Here is a 13,041-nt window from a genome sequence, read left to right on the forward strand (position 1 = left end):
TTGAAAGTCAAAGGAAACAAAAGTCAGAAGGAACAAAAGAAAGAATAAAAAAGGTTGAAGCACGCCTACAAGATTTAGAAAATATCTTCAGAAGGCCAAATCTAAGTTATTGGCTTTAAAGAGGAGGGAGAGAGAAAGAGAGAGAGGGAGAGAAGTAGAAAGTTTATTCAAAAGGATGACAAGAGACCTTTCCAAACCTAGAGAAGAATATCTATATGTAAGTAAAGAAGGTTATAGAACACAAAGCAGATTTAATCCAAAGAAGGCATCCAATGATCAGTCTCCCAAAGATCAAGGTAAAGAAAGGATCTTAAAAGCAGCAAGTGCAAAGAAACAGTTAACATACAGTGGTGCTCCAATATGTCTGGCAGCTGACTTTTCAATGGAAACCTTACAGATCAGAATAGAATGTCATGATATATTTAAAGTGCTGAAGGAAAAAAGCCTTTTTACCCTAGAATAGTATATCAGGCAAAAATACCCATCAAACATAAAGAAGAAATAAAGACCTACTCAGACAAACAAAAGCTAAGGGATTTCATCAACACCAGAGCTGTTTTACAAGAAATGCTAATGGGAGTTCTTAAATCTGAAAGAAAATATTAATGAGCAATAATAAATCACCTAAAGGTACAAAACTCACCAGTAATTGCAAGTACACAGAAAAACACAGGCTATTATAACACTGTAATTGTGGTGTATAAACTACTCATATCTTAAATAGGAAGTCTAAAAAATGAACTGACCAAAAATAGTAACTACAACAACTTTTCAAGACATAGGTAGTCCAATAAGATACAAACAGAAACAAAATGTTTAAAAGTGACAGCATCAAGTTGAAGCGTAGAGTTTTTATTAATTTTTTTCTTTGCATGTCTGTTAGTTTGTGCAATCAGTGTTATGTTGTCATCAGTTTAAAAAAATGGATTACAAAAACTTATTTTCATGCTTTATGGTAACCTCAAATAAAAAATATACAGCATACACACAAAAAATAAAAAGTAAAATATACCACCAGAGAAAATCACTTTGTCTAAATGCAAGACAAGAAGGAAGGAAAGAAGGAAGACAAGACCACAAAATAACCAGAAAACAACAAAATAGCAAAAGTATGTCCATATTTATCAATAACAGCATTGAATGAAAATGGATTAAACTCTCCAATCAAAAGACATGGAGTGGCTAAATCTATTAAAAAAAAAAAAAAGACTCAATGATCTTTTGCCTACAAGAAACACACTTCATCTATAAAGACACACATAGACTGAAAATAATGTGATAGAAAAAGATATTCCATGCAAATGGAAACAAAAAAAGAGCAGGAGTAGCCCCATTTATATCACATAAAATAGATTTTAAGACAAAAACTATAAAAAGAGACAAAGAAGGCCATTATATAATGACAAAGGGGTTAATTTAGCAAGAGAATGTAGCAATTGTAAATATATATGCACCCAACACTGGAGCACTCAGATAAATAAAGCACATATTGTGAGAGCTAAAGAGAGAGAGATAGGCCTCAATTACAATAATAGTTTGAGAATTTAACATCTCACTTTTACCTTTGGAAAGATCATCCAGACAGAAAATCAACAAAGAAACATCGAATGTAAACTGCACTTTAGACCAAAGGTACCAAATACATATTTACAGGACATTTCATTCAATGACTGCAGAATACTCATTCTTTTCCTTAACACATGAATCATTGTCAAGCATAGACAATATGTTAGCCCACAAAACAAGTTTTAATACATTCCAAAAAACTGAAATAATATAGAGTAGCTTCTCGAATCAAAACAGAATAAAATTAGAAGCCAATAACAGAGGAATTTTGGAAACTATACAAACACATGGAAATTATACAATATAACATTGAATGATCAGTGGGTCAATGAAGAAATTAAGAAGGAAATTGAAAAATTCTTGAAACAAATGATAATGGAAACACGACATATAAAAACCTATAGGATACAGCAAAAGCAGTACTAAGAGGGAAATTTATAGCTATATGCAACTACATCAAAAAAGTAGAAAAACTTCAAATAAACAGTCTAACAATGTATCTTAAAAAACTATAAAATAGGCCAGGCGTGGTGGCTCACACTTGTAATCCCAGAACTTTGGGAGGCTGAGGCAGGTGGATGACGAGGTCAGGATATAGAGACCAGCCTGGCCAACATGGTGAAACCCCGTCTCTACTACAAATACAAAAAAAATTAGCTGGGCGTGATGGCATATGCCTATAATCCTAGTTACTTGGGAGGCTGAGGCAGGAGAATGGCGTGAACCCCGGAGGCGGAGGTTGCAGTGAGCCGAGATTGCGCCACTGCACTCCAGCCTGGGCGACAGAGTGAGACTCCATCTCAAAAAAACAAACAAACAAAAAACAAAACAAAAACTAGAAAATAAAGGACAAACCAAACCAAAGATCAGTAAAATAAAAGAAATAATAGAGATCAGAGCAGAAATAAATTAAATTGAAATGAAGAAAACAATACAAATGATTGATGAAATGAAAAGTTGATTTTTGAAAAGGTAAATAAAATTGACAAACTTTTAACCAAATGAAGAAAAAAGAGAGAAGACTCAAATAAATCAGAGACGGAAAATGAGACATTAAAACTGATACTGCAGAAATTCAAAGGATCATTAGAGGTAACTATAAGCAACTATATGCCAATAAATTGGAAAACCTAGAAGAAAAGGATAAATTCCTAGACATACACAAACCACCAAAATTGAACCATAATGAAATTTAAAAACTGAACGGATAAATAACAAGCAATGAGATTGAAGCCATAATAAAAAGTCTCCTAACAAAGAAAAACCTGGGACTTGGTGGCTTTACTGCTAAAATTTACCAAACATTTTAAGAATAAATAATACCAATCCAACTCAAATTCATTCTATTACACCAGCATTACCCTGATACCAAAACCAGACAAAGATACGTAATAAAAAAGAAAAGAATACTATAGGCAATCCCTGATGAACATAGATGCAAAAATCCTCAACAAAATTCAATAACTCACTAAAATGATCATTTGTCATGACCAAGTTATATTTATTCCAGGAATTCAAAGATGCCTCATCATATGCAAATTAATCAATGTGATACATCATGTCAGCAGAATGAAGGCCATAAATTATGTGAGTATTTCAACTGATTCTGAAAATCAGAGAAGGAAAATTTAATACCCCTTCATAATAAAACCCTCAAAAAACTGGTGTAGAAGGAACATATCTCAACATAATAAAATTCATGTACAGCAGACCCACAGCTAGTGTCATACTAAATAGGGAAAAACTGAAAGCCTTTCTTCTAAGATCTGGAACATGACAAAGATGTCCACTATCACCACTGTTATTCAACACAATACTGGAAGCTCTAGCTAGATCAATCAGACAAGACAAAGAAATAATGGGCATCCAAACTGGAAAGAAAAATGTAAAATTATCCTTCTTTGTAGATAATATAATCTTATATTTGGAAAATCTAAAGATTACAACAAGAAATACTATTTGAACTAATAAATTCAGTAAAGTGGCAGGATACAAAATCAACATATAAAAATCAGTAGCATTTCTATATGCCAACAGCAAATATTAAAAATGTGAAAAAGAAACTAAAATGCAATCCCATTTACAGTAGCTTAAAATAAAATTAAATTCATATGAAGTAACTTAACCAGATAAGTGAAAGATCTCTACAGTAAAATCTATAAAACACTGAGGAGAGTAATTCAAGAGTATACAAAAATATAGAACGATACTTTGTTCTCTTGGATTTGAAGAATCGATATTAAAATGTCCATAGTACCCAAAGTGATCTACGTATTCAATGCAATCTCTATCAAAATACCGATGACAGTCTTCACAGAAATAGAGAAAACAATTCTAAAATTTATATGGAACCACAAAAGGCCCAGAATTGTCAAAGCTATTCTGAGCTAAAAGAACAAAACCAGAGGAATCACATTATCTTACTTCAAATTATACTACAGAGCTATAGTAACCAAAACAGCATGACAGAATGGTAGTGGCATAAAATTAGACACATAGATATCTCTTTTTATAAAAATCAGAAGTAGAAAAGTGAACAAGATGGCTTCTTTCCTAAAACTCTTGGACTTTTTGTTCTCTTAGCCCATTGAGTTTACCTACTAAGCCTATGGTCAATAAAAATGTGGTTATCTGCTACATGAGAGGTTTTTGGCCTCTACCAAGATAAGATTACACTGCTTTTATCCTTATGAGGCTACTGCTGCAATGGCAACCTGAATATTTTCAGGTTTTATCCTTGGACCAATTGTGATTTATACTCTCCTCATAAAGGTATGAAATGGTTTGGGAATGTACATCGTATAATCAACCTCAAGGTCAGCCTTTTTAACCAAAGTTGACACTGCACTTCCTGTTTTATTTTTCATTCCAAATTTTGGCCAGTCACATTGTCAATGGAGCTTGTTGGAAATTTATTTATAAGATGAAATGACAGCATTAAGATACTTCAATAGTAAAATATACAAGGACAATCCAGTAGTACAACATGTAAAACACAGAAATGTTTCCATCTGATTATAAACTATGCTATTAATACATTTATGAAGAGAAAGCTATAGGTATATCAACACTTTGCAAGTTAAAGATAAGAAATAATAAAGTCCAAAATTTAATTATTTTTATCTGTATGCTTAAAAGAATCTAGCTTTCCACAGTTTCATATTCTGCATAGCCTCTGCCAGTGATATTTTTGGTGACTGATGGCATTGGGGTTTCATCAGCAGCTGTAACTTGGACTGTCTTTCAAAAAGTTCTGTATACTTTCTTCAGTTTCACGTGTTAACTTACTTCCAAGACTCTGATGTTTCTAACCTTTTAAAGATTTCAGAGAACTAATGGGACACATGAGATTTTCACAGTCCGGCCCTGCAGTCATCCAATTGGAGAATGAGCCAATCTTCTTTCGCAAGGGCAGTTATCCCAGACAAGTTCATGTTCCAAGAAGCCAGATCAGTATTTCCAGAGACCATGGCAGATACTTGGTGGCATCAGGGTAAGAACAATGAGTGGAGAAAATGTGGTTGTCATCATAACCAGAATATGGATTAGTTGTCTTTTTCTGGAATCTACAATCTGTAAACTTAAGTTCATATTGGAGAAATCTCTGTGTAAATGATTCACTTTAGCATGGCCAATTTACCCTATCTTTGGTGGAGGTGAACATTCATGTTTACATAATGTATCCTCTGCCAGAGAATGCCATTTTTGTATTTTGTTGTCCTTTTGAAAAATTCAGCAGTTTACAATGTTTATGGCCTTATTCTCCATTTCCTATTTTTGTTGTTCTGCATAGACCCTCCTACTGATATTCTCAATACACTCTCCTAGGAGTAAGCATTCCCCATCCTGTTTTCATCAATTCTCACTATGGAATTAATTCGGTGTAAGACACCTGCCTCCTTAAGGGATTTCTTCAAGATTTTTCCTTAAGTAATTAAAGTAATTCCTTAGGTAATTAAAGAATCTCCAGACAACTTTTATCCGACTCCTTGACTTTTTCATCTCACTGACTAGGAACTGTCAAAGACAGATAATTGTCCAAGGGTTTCTCCTTAACCATTTTCTCTTTTTGCTACTGATAACCCATATAACTTTACAGCTTCAACCATTACCTTTTTTGCAAATTTATCCACTTTGCTCAGACTACCCATTTATGCTCCAATAGTGTAATTTCAATTTTTTAGTGAACATATATATTTTGAATATTTACCATCATCTCAAATTCAACACGACTGAAATTAAATTAATAATTTACCCTCTCCTACCAATAAGCTGGTACCCAAATTGTTTCCTCAGCTTCTTCAAAGGATGATACCATACTTAACCATCTAGGCTTGAAATTTCAGCATCATGTTTTATTTTTGTGCTGTGCAAAGTCATCCATCCTTTTAAATCTGTTTTATCTAACTTATCTTCTACAAAGCCTTTTCTCTTAGTGTGTCTATACAATTATATTGATGTATATATAATCTATACTTAATAATGCATACATATATACACACAGGCATATACCATACATATTTATATGTGTATGCATCCAAATACACACACACACAGAGGGGTAATTCAGACTGAACTCCCTTAACATTTTCCCCCTTCCGTTTCTGAAATTATCCAGGTTTTCATCAACCATTACGTATTTTTCTACTTTATAAATAAGCTGTCACTCAAACTTTCCCAAAGTTGTTAGACCTCTGCTCTTATTTCTGTTTCCTCTTACCTTCCCTAGGTCTTTGTTCCACTGAGTATCTCCTCTACTTCACAGATTACATTTTTTATTAAATCTGAAAATATATCTAGTCTCAAACCTGATCCTGCATTCTATATGGGGTAATGATATCACCATAGACTGAATTCCTCAAACCATGAGCCAACAAATTATGCTTGACAGCCTTCAGTTTTACCACTCACATCTAGTTGTGAGGCCATCCGTTCCAAATAACTCTCCAATATATTTCTCTTTACTGTCATTGCCCTAGTTCATTTCTTTTTACTCAAATAGATTATTTCAAGTTATCCAGCTGGTAGTCCTGACCTCAGATAGTCCCCTGTGCTTCAATTAATTATTCACACTACAGACAGATTTATTATTCCAAAATAAAACTATGATCATGCTGCATAACTTCCTTGCTTAAAATATTTCAGTGTTTCCCTAGCCTGCTGATTGAGTTCCAGATTCCTCAGGGAGACATACGGGGACCTTGAAGATTTGGTCCTCACCTTATGCCACTTTCTCCCATTCTCCAACCAGACTGACTATTTCAAGGGTTGTCTCAATATATCACGGTATTTTTTCCTTCTTTACTTTTACATATATTATTGTCTCTGCACATAACTGTTGCCTCAGTCTGAAACACCTTTTCCCCTTTCTCAGCCAAGTACTTCAAGACCAAAGCCAGTTTTACTTGCCTTGGTTTCCTAAGAAATACTAGGCATTTTCTTTTCTGGGATTCTATTTTTAAATAGCTCTTACTCATTACATTGTAACATAATTATTGTATTATTTTGGTCTTTATCATTCCTTTGCTCTCAATTACTTGTGCTTTCCACATTTAGAGTAAAATTCAAGATTTTTTTTAATGGTCTACAAGACCCTGATCTTGCCTTTGGTTACTTTCCTGACCTTATTTCCCTCCACCTTCTCCCCAGCTGACTCTGCTCCAGCCACATGGCCCTCCTTCCTATTTCCACACTCATTCTCATATAAGGTACTTTGTGTTTGCTGTTCCTTATGCCTCTTGTCCTCTTCCCCAGGTATTTCCACGTCTGGTGCCCTCCTTTCATACAGGTTTTTGCTCAAACATTGCTTCCCTGTAAAGGCTGTTTTTCCTGAGTGTGCAGTTTGGGATGACCTGTGCTTCATATTTCCCAGGCATCTTGAATTACATTCTTCAGAATAATACATTCCCAGCCTGCCATCTGAATTACAACTCTTTGACTTGTCCATAAGGGTATATGTGCAACTTGTTCATCATGTCATAAGCATTCTGGTGTTGGCAAAGTATAGTTGGTATATTGGAGTTTTCTTTGGGAAATAATACTACAGCCAAGTTTTCATATGAAGGTCATGATTAACCATGGATTAACTTAAACCCCCCAAAGCCTTTGGGAACATTTGACTACTGTTAATTAGGATAGCATGTAATGTAGTGGAATGTTTATCTGGACTTAAACTGCATAAAGAAATATACCTCAAGATAATATAGAATCTATGTACATTATTTTGTAAACAAATGTCATAATGTGGACACTGGTGTGCTACCTAATTTGTAGCATAATACATATACTAAATTTAGTTGTGCAGTAGATGGTAGATTAGCACTTTTGTGTTAAAAAATGAGATTTACCTTCAATAATAACATATAGTCGAGATCATCAAATATCTGCCTTTGCCCTGGGAACACCAGAGGACCCTCACTCTCAGGATGAATGTTGGGTTGTACTGACCCGAATACTAAGTGTGCAGTCAGGGATTATCCCAACATCTGTTTAGGAAAGACAGATGTTGTCATTACAGACCTTCATTTGTGTGCTCCTCCGTAGTTAAAAAGAATGATTCCCAGACATTGAATTCATAAAAGCAAGCAAGAAACAGGCAGAAAAAGAAAAATGGAAGTCTCCAGAATGTTTTGAATAAGAAGTTTCAAGACCAGAGAAAAAAATAAGAAACTAGAATGGGGAGTTAGGGGGTATGACAATGGTGAGGAAAAAAAAAAAAAAAGGTATTGTGAAGAGGTCTAAAGCTACATAAAAAGCCTTTGTATAGTTTGTCTTATGTGAAATTTAATAACCATATAAAACCCAATACGCTTGTTTCATTGCAAGCAGGAGGATGCTATATATATATATATATACACACACACATATATATATATGTGTGTGTGTATATATATATATATATATATAAAGCTGGAGAAACAGCATGCAACTCATAAAAGACATGTAGTTTGAATTTATACATGCATCCATCATGGGGTAGTGTGCACCAAGAGGCAGACCAAGACATTTAGTGGGGATACAAGGTGGTGCTTCCTTCTCTACAGAAAAAGCTGTTCAATCACAGCCAAGCACCTGATATACACAGGCATCACCAAGGAGAGTGACTTTTCAGGACAATAAAGAGTAGCAATTCATACTTTGCTTTAACAAATGGACAAAACAGGCTGGCTGTAGTCTCACTTTTGATGAGGAAAGTCAAGGGCTGCCCACAGGAAAAGGTCTTATTGTGGCAAGGAACATCTAATCTTTGCCCACATCTTGCCTCCTTGGCTGTGCCTTGAGAATAACAGGTGACCGAAGTTTTGTGCCAAGTTCATTCTTGACCACAGAGCTGCCCCTAGTGGCTTCTGTGATTCGGAGCTTTGGGAAAAAGGAAAGGGCATAACTACGTGATCACCGATATAAAAATTACCACCAGCCTGTGAATCTCAGGTCCTCCCCTTGGAGATTGGCTTGGACCCAAAACCCCTTCTATCTACCGATAACAGATTGTGATATTTGTGCTCCAGTTTCATTGATCAAGGCTGCCAGCAAAGTTCATCTTACCTAGATTTTATCCAAGTAACAAAGAGAGGGGCAGATGGACCTGGCACAGTGTCATTTGTCTGGGGCCTTGACCCTGCCTAGGTATGGTGCCTGCTGGCAGTTGAACATTTTATACTCCTGGGTTTTTATCCAGGTCCTAATCTTGCAGCTGCATTCAGGGAAAACACCCTAAATACAGCTTCTGTCAAACCAGCCTCACAGTTGAATGTTCTTCCCAGGACCTGTAAAGGACAAATTGAACTATTCACTCACACATACCTCCCTTTTCAAAACGACTGCTGTCAACACGCTTCCTAAACACAGACTAATTGCACAGATTAAGATGGCGGTTTGCGTGATTTTCAGGAAATCTAAAAGCTTCAAAAAATCTAAATGGTTTTGTAAGTCTTCAGAATGCACACTTAGAACAGCATAAATGAGGGCTTCTCTCCCATTAGGGAACTGGAGTCTGTTACTTTATCCCCATTGACTCTCATAATATCCCTGGCTCAGCACCACATGCAACAGATGCAAAGGGTCACCAGTGAAGGGCAAAATATTTTGTGAAAATAATAGAACTATGCTATCTACATAGCCAGTTTTTCCCACTCTGCACTTTCAGTGCTATCGCCTTGTTTTCATATAATGATTTTCTTTTTATTTGCTAGAGTTTATTTTGTTGAATATGGCGGAAAGACAAAAAACAAAACAAAACAAAAGGAATGTATTTTTGTTTTTTCCCCAAGTATTAACCAAGCACTGTCCAGAGCCTACTTCATATGAGCTTTGCCATCCTAAGAAAATGTGTTTCTTATGCCTCTTCCTTGCCCCTGAACCTGAGTGATTTTCTTAGCTAATCAAGCTTAAATAATATGTAACAGGCAAGAAAAAGAAATCACTAAAATATAGAAATGGCTGCAGCTGTTTTCTGCATTATAGGAGAATAGCAGAATTCATCTCTGGAGTAGATGCTCTTTTATTTAGGAAAACATACTGATGAGATTTTTAGATTATTCAAAATTAGGTCCCTAAGACTGGTCCAGGGTAGAAGTGGAGACAGAAGAACAAAATTACTCTGAATTATCAAGTGTCAAGAAGTTTGCTTTTGTGCCTTGCTGGTTTTAGAGGTAGGAGTAGTGGTGTATTCTAGAAATAGGAGAATATGGAAATTGAGACAAACACATTATATATAAACACTCACACACACAGACACACAGAGACATCAGGAAATTGTGGCCAGCTGGATTCTGAACAAGAATAAGGCTTTCTAAAAAATGTCTTGGGATAGAGATGACTAAAAATTTTTAATAGTCATATTTATCAATCCTAGGCTGTTTGCCATTTTGCTGTAATACCCCCCAATACCTCGTATAGTGCCCCAATCTTCAGTTAGAATATTCTATACCCAATAGAATATTATATTCTGCATCACTTTGAATTAATGGTGGTTCCAGTAATGAAGGGGACAGGCTACCCTATGCACAGAGCTAGGTAGTACCTAGAAGGTTCAGGAGATGCAGAAGTAAACAGGTATTATAAAAGGAAAGATGTGCAAGGAGAAGCAGAAGTAAGATGGAGAGGATGGCAGAGGTAGGGGCAGGAGAACATCAACACTCCTGCCCTGGAATCCTCAGGAGATGCAGAAGGGTGCAGGCTTTCTCGCAGTTGAGATTCGGTCATGGTATTTTATTTGGCTATAAAAAGAAACTATAGCCACAGCAGGTTCTATCTTGCCACAAATAAAACTGTTCACAGTTCCTTTTGGGTACCCCCAAACCTGAACCTCCTCCCCGTGTCGGCCATCCCTGCTGTCCATTTCCCACTCTCTCCAAACTCTACCTATAACCATTCTGTGCTTTCTGTTAAGCCATTGTCTTCAGTCTGGAAAGCCCCTGGGTTCATTTCACTGCTTAGTCACATTCTACCCATTATTCAATGCCCAACTAAAGCTCTACCTTTTTCATGAAGTTGATTTTGGCCCTTGGTGTCTACATGTTAATCTCCCATTTCTGAAGTCCGATAGCACTCATTGCAAAAAAGGCATAATACAGCAATGTGATAGTAATCTTCTATTTTCTGTTTCTTCTGTCTTCAGTTGGTTTGCCCCAGACAATAATGGATATTCTTAAGGTAAAGAAAATGTGTTGTTTATTTTTCTCATATGTTTCAACTCCATCTAGCCTATTCCTGGATACCTACTAATGTTTCAATTTGCATTTGGTTAATGGATAAAGAGTTGCATCGGTCTTTAAAATAAGCATTTATTATCCAGAAAAAGTTCACTTGTGGGAATCCAGCCAAGCGTTGTGTCCTCAGCTGATGCTGCTTATGTGGGCCAATGTATGGTAAATGAAAAAATTACTATAATGAATAAAATATTAAAATCTTCAACATAATTTTGAAAAATAAGACTTTCTGAGCTCTATCTTTATGTGCTCTCCAATTCCACATAATTTTTCTACCTCTTCCTATTCATAAATGAACTCTTGTTTCCAATATAACTTCATTAAGAGAAGCCAAAAGAAAGAAAAACCTAATGAATTCCTTTAGTCAAAGAGTGATTCAACTTGGGAGAACTTATGAATTCCTTCAACAATTACTTAAATATTGGGAGTATAATTAGATTAATGAAAGACTAGTATTTCAAACCTCAGATCAACTTGAGTATGGCAAGTTCAGACATTAAAAGTACAACCACAGACACAAATAAAGTGTATATTTTGAACAATTCTACATGAGTCAAGGGTACTGGAAGGCCTACAGAATTCATTACATGTGCCCATTTTTACTGTTGCCTTCCCTTTTTATGCTTTTCACTTTTTAGTTTTGCTTTTTCTTTCTCTTGCACCCTTTCCCTTTTGCTCCATGCCTTATTCTGCATATAGCTTTGCATCTGTTGCCTTCACAGCTCTTTTTCATTTATGAGCTGTAGCTAGGCTACCATCATCTGCAAAAAGGCTGTATCAACTGAGAACACTTGGAAATAAAATGAAGGTGCCCCTCGCATGAAGGTTAGTTTATAAAGTCAGAGCATAAACAAGAAGAAAATTGGATATTTTGAAATTACCCTTGAAACTCCCTTTGGTGGGTGCCATGTAAGAGACCTTCTCTCACCAAATTGAGCAAAGTCAGTGTTTCCTCCAGCATTGGAATTGATCACTGTGTATTCAGCTGAACCCCTGATAAAGGAGTTGGCTTCTTCACATAGGCTATGTTGATCCAAAAATGAGGTCTTTAAACACATTTAATGGGATGAGCTGCTAAGGCTTTTTGAGGCATATGGCAACCAAGATGCCGGCAGAAGGCAGATTCTGGGCTCCCAATTTGTGCAATTTATGCTAGTTCTGGAATATTTGCACACTGAACGACTGTACAAGCTGAATATCAGTATCAATTTGGATATTTGTCTTCTTTTCTACTTATTTTTCTCTTTCCTTTACCTTCTTTTTCTCTTTCTCTCCCATCAAAATATACATGATAAAATCCCATTGAGTTGAATATGTATATCATGTAATACTACCCTAGCATCAGATGAAAGTGCCCATTACCTTGTAAATAAAGTCATATATCTCTCTATTATGCTCTTAGTCATTCACTTGAAAATAATTGAGGACATGCAAAGAGCTTCTGGCCATCAAAGGTGGCAACTTGCATGGTCAAGCAGATAGGTTTTTTGTCGTAATCCTTCATTGTCTCTTATCTTTGAATTATGTTAATAGATCTGATTAAGCAAAAAAAAAAAAATGAAGTAAATATTTTCTATCATTAACATTGTTTTTTCTTGCTTTGCTTGTCACATGGGAAGCCTTTGAATCTTTTTTTTTTATATATACTTTAAGTTCTAGGGTACATGTGTACAACGTGCAGGTTTGTTACATATGTATACATGTGCCATGTTGGTGTGCTGCACCCTTAACTCGTCATTTACATTAGGTATATCTCCTAATGCTA

Source organism: Mandrillus leucophaeus, unplaced genomic scaffold (genome assembly GCF_000951045.1).
Source record: "Mandrillus leucophaeus isolate KB7577 unplaced genomic scaffold, Mleu.le_1.0 Scaffold393, whole genome shotgun sequence".
NCBI classification, from domain to species: Eukaryota; Metazoa; Chordata; class Mammalia; order Primates; family Cercopithecidae; genus Mandrillus; species Mandrillus leucophaeus.